An 8,614-nucleotide genomic window follows, 5' to 3' on the forward strand; every position below is an offset into this window, starting at 1 on the left:
AGCTAATTGCACATTTAGCTACTCAGGCATGTAATCTATGCACTTGAGGATGACAACATTCAAAGAAAGTGCTCATGGAAGATCACAGGGTTACTTACCTTCATGCCAATCTTCCATGAGTGCCTCTTTCAAATGTTGCACGGCAATGTGAGACAATTCATTTGAGCATCTTAATGTGCAAATTAGCAACAATTCATAAGCAGATTGATCAGTCCTGAGAACATACAATTAGTCTCTTTCTTCTGTCTGTAACTCTGAAGTCTAAACTTTAGGCAAACAACATGAGGAAGTTTGCAGCTATAGGTAATTGGGAAAGCGTCAATCTGCTGGCTCTTCATTGAGGATCCAGGGAAGTTAAAAACACAGGCAAATGTAACTGTGAGTGTTTCACTGGAAATGTAAAATCTTTTTGTGTTTTAGAGTATTTGTTTTAGTAAGAAAAGTTTACACCGCTTGTGGAGAGTTATTTTGTTGGAAAATAAATTTTTGTAGCTTCTCCACTTTTTCTATACTTTATAATCTCTCTGTGTTGATCAACTTGGTCTTCTGCCCTTCATCTCTGAATTGTAGCTGTCAGTAAACTGCTGCCAACAGAAGTATAGTGTCCAGATCACGCGAAGTGATGATATCGCTTTACTCTGCTCTGGTTAGACCTCACCTAGAGTACTGTGTTCAGTTTTGGGCACCACAATTTAAGAAGGATGTAGACAAGTTGGAACGTGTCCAGAGGCGGGCAACAAAGATGGTGAGGGGTCTGGAGACCTTGTGAGTAAACGTTGAAGGAGCTGGGTATATTTAGCCTGAAGAAGAGAAGACTGAGGGGATATGATAACCATCTTCAGGTACTTGAAGGGCTGTCATATAGAGGATGGTGCCGAGTAGTTTTCTGTTGTCCCAGAAGGTCGGACCAGAACCAACAGGTTGAAATTAAATCAAAAGAGTTTCTGTCTAGACATTAGGAAGAATTTCCTAACAGTTAGAGCGGTTCCTCAATGGAACAGGCTTCCTTGGGAGGTGGTAAACACTCCTTCCCTGGAGGTTTTTAAGCAGAGTCTACATGGCCATCTGTCAGCAATGCTGATTCTGTGACCTTAGGCAGATCATGAGAGGGAGGGCATCTTGGCTAGTTTCTGGGCATGGAGTAGGGGTCACTGGGTGTGTGTGAGGGGGAGGTAGTTGTGAATTTCCTGTGTTGTGCAGGGGGTTGGACTAGATGAGCCTGGCTGTCCCTTCCAACTCTATGATTCTAGGTTACAACCTGGTTCCCTACATCAAAAACGCAGCAAAGCATGCCCCAATCCTCGCTGGGTGGGAAATCCTAATCCTATTATATGTGGATGATGCGCTATTACTCTCAAGATTGGAGACAGGACTCAGGCCGGCAATAAATGCATTTGCTGAATACTGTAATAAGGAAGATCTTTCAATAAATTACCAGAAGTCTATAATCTTGAGGTTCTCCAAAACTACCTCTGGCAATTTAAAAACATGGAGGGAAGATTGAGCAAGTCCTCCATTTAAAATACTTAGGAATTGTCTTCAGCCACAATCTCTCATGGAACACCCATGTGTGCTTAGCATCCCAGGCAGCCAAGATTTCTTCTAGAGCACTTTTGAGATTCTTTCACACAAAAGGTACCAAATACGTCTCTGTGGCCCTTAAAGTATTTAACACCAAAATACTTCCCCGTTTACTATTTGGAGTTGGTATCTGGATCAAGGGAGTGACAGAAAAAATAGATAGTACACTGTCCTACTTCCTACCACTTAAGGGAAACTCAAACCAGCTTACAATCACCTTCCTTTCTCCTCCCCGCAACAGACATCTGCCCTGTGAGGTAGGTGAGGCTGAGAGAGCTGTGTGACTAGCCCAAGGTCACCCAGCTGGCTTCATGTGTAGGAGAGGGGAAACAAATTCAGTTCACCAGATTAGTGTCCGCTGCTCATGTGGAGTGGGGAATCAAACCCAGTTCTCCAGATCAGAGGCCACTGCCTTAACCACTACACCACGTTGGCTCCCTATGAAACAATAAATTAGTGCTGTAACACTTTGGCATAGTACAACTGCAGAGTTCCTAATGTTGTACTGTGGATTTCCCCCCCCCCCCAAAGCTTTTTTTGGTAGCTGCCACTTGAACAATATCTGTTGCTATCAAGATGTTGTTAGAGGAGGTTGACCTATAATCATGGAACTTTGCTCATTGGAAGGGGAGAGTCACATGTCTTCTGTCTGCTATGTAGTACTAACTAGTCTGGTTTACATTGACTCTCATTAACATATAAAAATTATACTCCAGTTTGGCTAATATACGGACTGCCACTGTTTTCTTCTGCTGTGGGCCTTAAAAGGGACTTCTGTGTTCCAGTTAACACTGCAAGAGATCCCAATTACTTCACCCTTTTATATTTTCAGAGAAAGCTGCCTTGTGTCTCTACCCCAGCAGTATAGTTTTAACACTAACACAGCTAATTGTTTGTGTGACACCTCATGTATGCATTTTTAACAGACCACAGATGGTGTGACTTTTCTACCCTGAAACACCTTTTTCTCTTCCCGTTTTTTGGTGGTTATTGAACAACTTGAAGAAGAGTTCTGCAGAATTCAAAAGCTTGCTTGCTACTTTCAAACATTTTAGGTGGTCCTAATAAAAGGTAATGCACTATTACTTTGGGTTCCCTGTGATGTTTGGTATGTTTACCGTTATTCCAATATTCTACCCAGCAGTAAATTCAGTGCTCAGTATTCTCAGTATCTGGTTGTTAATGCCTTATGCTCGGTTATATTTACCCCATTTTGAGTTTATCTGTGCAACTGGTTGTTTGGCAGAATTTCAAATTCTTCGGCAGCTATAAATAGAAACTTTATAGCAAGCATCCATTTAAAGATATGACTAAATTTGTGACCATATCGCCTGAATCCAGGAAACCCAATGTTTATTGGTTTGTTTCTGCTATTAACTAGTGTCTAGTAGTAGACATGTATCATTTCTCAGCATCTCTTCAACTTATTATGCAACGATTAATTTGATAACTTATTTTTCCCACATCGCTCTTTGGGAAAGTGAGCAAGTATTCCTGGCCTTGAACTCTATTTTTGCAAGGTTATGGCATGTTTTGGTAACATGAAGCTACTGACCAAGAATTTAACACTGAGAGACAATATAAACAGGATTTTTAAAATAATCCAATAAATACATAAAAAGCTTCTGTGAAGGAAGTGCTTTTACTATGTGATTTGTTTCACCTACCATGTTGTCATAATACTTAAGATCTGTGTGGGAGCTAAAAGCAAACAAAACGTCTTGCCCTAAGAAGATTAAAAACATACAAAGAGAAGCGATAAAGGATTAACATACAAATAAGAGTGTGTTGACTGGCAATGTTGACAATAAACAAGTTAGGCAGATTTGTGTTAAAGAAGTTTTGTTGTTAAGTAAATCAGAACAAGAAGTGTGGATGGAAAAAAGGCATTTATTACCTAAACATAACTGCTTCCATCAACAGCTTTACCATCAAAGTCAAACATAAGGCTCTTATAAGATCACTTTGGGGTTCTTAATGTGGCCTTACAGCTCTCCTACCACAGTCCACACAAATTACTGAGCTATCTTCAAGATTAATTAATGGTGCCCTGACTCAGGACTGGTTTACTTCCAACTGCCATTTCCTTTAAGTTTCAAACAAGAAAGTCAGTGGTGGTAGGAAGTGTGGTGCATTTGAGAAGAACAAAAAAAAAAGGTGGAATTTGCTGCATGCCTATATTTGTAGAAAAGGTGGTGATGGATGCGTGTAGAAAAAGAGATCTGGATAATATGGATGATTATGGATGGATGACAGGACCAGGGAGGGGGATATATGATGCATTTTACCATGGAAAAGGACTCTGGACGGCATACAATGTCATACTGGAAGGAGACTTCTGAGAGGTGTTTTGCTCTGAGTGAAAGCAATGGGTGTTTTTATGGCAGTCTCCATCCGGTGAAATAGCCTACCAGAGGAGGTATATAAAACACCTTCTCTGGTTAGGTATTTATTTATTTATTTACATTCTTTATAGTTCACCTGTCTCACTGGGACTCAAGGTGGATTACACAGAGTGAATCAATACAATCAAAAGGAAGGGGACATTCAACAAACAAAGCAATAAGATTAGGATTGTAGAACTCTGGATCCAACCAGAAATCTAAAAACAGACAGAACCAAATCATATCTGTTAACATAACACATTAAATGATGCAAATTACATAGTAGGATCCTGCTTACAGCAAACTATATATAGTACTACTGACCACAGTCCCTAATCATTTATCGTAGTAACTTCCCTGCCCCCGCACAGTGTTTTGTTTTTTAAGATTTCAGATTTTTATGAAAACCTGGGGCTTTGCTCTGGTTTGTAGAAAGATCTGTCTCGTCTGTTCATGGCTCCAGTCTGAAATATTCACTGATTCGGGCCATGATGGGAATATTGATATTACAAGGACCTTAGGGTCAGTTCAAGAGAACTGGCAATTGGTACAGCAGTGATGTTAATGAAGGGATTTTACCAGGTGAGATGTGGGAAGTAGACTGGAATAGGATGGCAAGATTATTTTAGAGGTAACCACCACTCGTTTCCCCTCCCAATAACTTTTTCCCCATGTAAATGTGGGAATATAGCCCCAGGCACCTGCTGGGTAGGAAGTCTGGTCCCCAGTTAGGTATCACTGGGACAGTTTATTCATTGATTGTCTAATTCATTATCTGTGAAGAACAGTTTCTGGATGGCAAACATAATCTGTTCATTCCACACAGGCTTGAAGCCAACATACCATTTCCACTGATGGGAGGGGCCTTCCTCATCTTGCTGCAGCTCAAGATGCCCCCCCCATATGAAACAGAGAGAATGCAGCCAAGGTACTCATTATCAACACTACATGAGCATTTCAACAATAAAACCTTCAGGTAATGGCTTCTGTGTATAGAATTTCCTACATTAACCACCCTCCTAAACATTCAAAGCTGTTTGACTACATCGCTGTGACAAGCTGCACTGTTTCCAAAGTGTCTCATTTAAGCTTTTTCTTAACCTTATGCTCTGAAAATAATTGGCTGCTATTTATAGGTCAGAAGCAAACAATAGAGTCATAGCTAATACAACACTATGGTTCCTGGAAACAGACTGCTGTGTGAAACAGCACTGTACAAGGTATACACACACACACACACACACACACACACACACATATATATATATACACACACCCATTCTCAGAATGGAGAAATATTCAGAGTTGGGTCCCCCTGACCCACACCTCTGTAGGAGATCCTTCATGTCTTAGCCTGGCAAGGTTGGGGGGGAGGGTTCTGAATTCTGCCCACGTCATCTTCATTCCAATTTGCTCCTTTCCTTTCTCTCTGGTCACCTGAGGAATCACGCCCAGGAGATCTCCTCACCCTTGGATAGTCCCTATGACTGCCCCCTTCAGGAAAGTCTCACGAGGCCCCCAGGCCCCTCACACGACCTCTGTTACCTTGGCAACTGCCCCAATGGAAGGGACACCTCTGCCACCCTCTTCCGAGAGATTAGCTTCTCGTGCCAAACACCTGATTGAAACTAGCTTCCCCAGTTTTCTTCTGCAGCTGACAGGCCTGGCTGGAGAACTAGCCTGTGCTGGCTGCAATATGGCCCCACCCACCAGCTAATTAGCGGCTCTGGCCACCAAAGGGAGTCTGGAGCTGCACACCAGCCCACTGACAGACCAATTGGTTGGGATGGTGGCAGACTCCAGGCACATCTTCTCTATTGGCCCCAAAGCTCCAATTATGACATGGCCTCTGGCACTTGCAAACCATTCCCCACTCCCCTACCCACGATGAAGAGCAGAACAGAGCTATTGAAAGCATTATAGGAAGTCTTGCTGTATAATATTTTTTTAAAAAAATAAGGGGCAGGAAATGCACTGGCAAAAAAATGAACCCAGGGAAGCATTTTGCCTATGTATACATTTGCAAATATTTTTCAATAGGCAATGCTATTGGTACCAGACAAATCATGAACAAACAAGAGAAGTCCTAGTGTTCACAAGCTGGCATGCCCATTTCTTGAAAATTGTGAGTAACTTTGAAGGCAGTGGGAATGCATCTGCTCAGTTTATTAGGAATCTGCCCTAGAGCCTTAACTGAATGAGACACAATAGACCCATTATCTAATCTGTTGGTGTCTTTACTTTCATTTAAAAGCAGCTGGGGAGAGGGGAGATTGGGGCTAGCACTTTCCCCTGTTCTGCACCCTGGACAGAAATCATACACACAGAAATCCTCTTTCCCTACTCTTTATTAGGTAGGATAGGGGACAAATTTCTGTCCAGGAAATAGCACTGGGGGAAGAGGTCGATGCTTTATTCCAAAACCTTTCTCCTCCTGTAGCTGCTTTGAAATTTAATAAAAGATGTTGAGAGATCAGTGTCCTTGTGTTTAGTCTTCAAATGAACAGGAAAACCCTACCCTAAACAAAGGCAGAATCAGATGGGCTCACATAAGCCATAACTTTGCCTAAACTACCCAGCTGTTTGAGATTCCAAAATCACAGTTGCAGAAAAACATGAAGCACAGTTCAGCAAAATATAGGTGAGGTTTAGTCCAACTAAAGTTAATGGGACTTAAGTTATAGCGGAAGCCCCATGGTATGAATGTGTTGCTGGGCTGTATTTCAGGTTGCTGATGAGGATCAAATTATTTGAATCTGAAAACGTCTTGCATCTACAAAATCTGAAAATGTCTTGCATCTACCAAATCAGAATTACTGGGGCAAGGTTCCAGGCGAACCTTTCCCCTAACATGTTAAGTATGTGTGTGGGCAGGATGATTTTATATGAAGGAACACTTAGTTATTTGATTTTCCAGCTCCAGTGTAATATATCTGCAACATATACATTACATGGGCCTCTGCTCATGTTTCAGGACTGTGTAATGACTAAGGGCACAAACACACATAAGTCTCCTTCAGTCTGTAAATGGAAAATTACACATGCATGCAGCCACAATTCAGATTGGGTCTTCAAAGGAAGGGAAGCATTTCAAAGTGGAAAAGACATGTCCTTTAAATCTATCTTTTTTATCCTTTAAAAAGCACAGGAAACCCAATTTCATTTAGCAAAACCAAGCAGGCACGGAATGGTTAAATCTTCTTTTCCATCCCCAAAATGCAGCTGTAAATGCAAGCACCCTACTATCTTTTACAGACTGACAGAGATCCATGATAGTTGTCACATGTTTATTATGAATTTAATTGGTTGCAGCTGAGTAATAAAAACCATGGCCAGCTAAATGTCCCTGGAAAGCCCAGAAGTAGGATATGAAGACAAGAATCTTTCCTTGTTTGGTGTTCAGAGGTAAAATGCCCATGAACAGGGAGGTTCTATTTAGCTGTCATGATAGTACATTTCTACTCAGCAGGAAGTTGCCAATAACTGCCTCTGCAAGTAGTTGCGATACAAAATGTAGTAAGCCATCATTTTGTAAGAGATTGCAGGAAATTTTATGGATTACAGACAAAGCACCTAACTCAGTGGGCTGGCTGTTCTCCTGTTCCCATCTTATTGGGGGGGGGGGGGCTGAATGTTCCAAGGCTGTGCAGACAATTATTTCAATTTGGTCTGTCCCAAGTCACCCTATACCGCCACCAATGTCTTCCAACTTACTTTGTCTTAATTGGCCCATGGATACAAAAACAGGCTGCTCTCCCTAGGCCTACCACCTCTTCTGCCTGCATCAATGAAAATATTTAAATCAGTGAGAGGATTGTATCCTCAGTCAGTGCCTGTTGGTTCTGCAAATGCAATATAAAACCCTAGTGTACAAACATCAAAAAACCACTATATAGCAATAAAGCAGCACACAGGTTTTTTTTAAATCAGAAGATGTAAAATGCCATGTGAACACTCAGCTGTAACCGCTTCAGTGCAAAAGATGCAGATAGTGGCATTTGCCTTGGTCACTCAGTTTAGGAGCACTATTATATATCTGACACAGAATGAACGATAGAACATCTGAGTCAAATTTCCATTGCCCGAGCAGAGATGGCAAGTGTACATGTGCTGCTAGGAACAAGTTCCAAAAAACCACAATTCTATGTCTACATCAGACAGATGATTCTCACATGGATTAAACAATAAAGCAACCAGGTGAGCCACTATACTTGCGTGTACAGTTTTCCTTTCCTTGTAAGTAGCGCTGGTCCCTACTCGTCTTTCCATGCAGGTGCCTATATCTGGACCTCACTTCCCAGAATGGTAAATATACTTTCCCCTGGGAACCTTTAATCCTTGTGTCCACCATTTCATACCTTTGCTTTCCTAGCTCTGCATGTATCGAGTTTTGTGTGTTTTGTTCTGTATGTGTGTGTGCGGGTTTAAAGTAATTTTTACAAAAAGAACCAATTAATTGTCACAACAAATCTCTTCATTAAGAGTTTTCCACTGGGATTTGACTTCTGTATTCAAAGGGTAAAAGGTCCTGGTTATCCCTGCCTCTTACAAAATATAGTCTCCATAGCTAATTCCCCAACCAAAAGGGGAGACTATCTAATTTGAGTAACAACACTCTGCATCACTATCTTTAATAATATAAATTAATA

This window comes from Euleptes europaea, chromosome 11, assembly GCF_029931775.1.
Source record: "Euleptes europaea isolate rEulEur1 chromosome 11, rEulEur1.hap1, whole genome shotgun sequence".
Classification (NCBI taxonomy): domain Eukaryota; kingdom Metazoa; phylum Chordata; class Lepidosauria; order Squamata; family Sphaerodactylidae; genus Euleptes; species Euleptes europaea.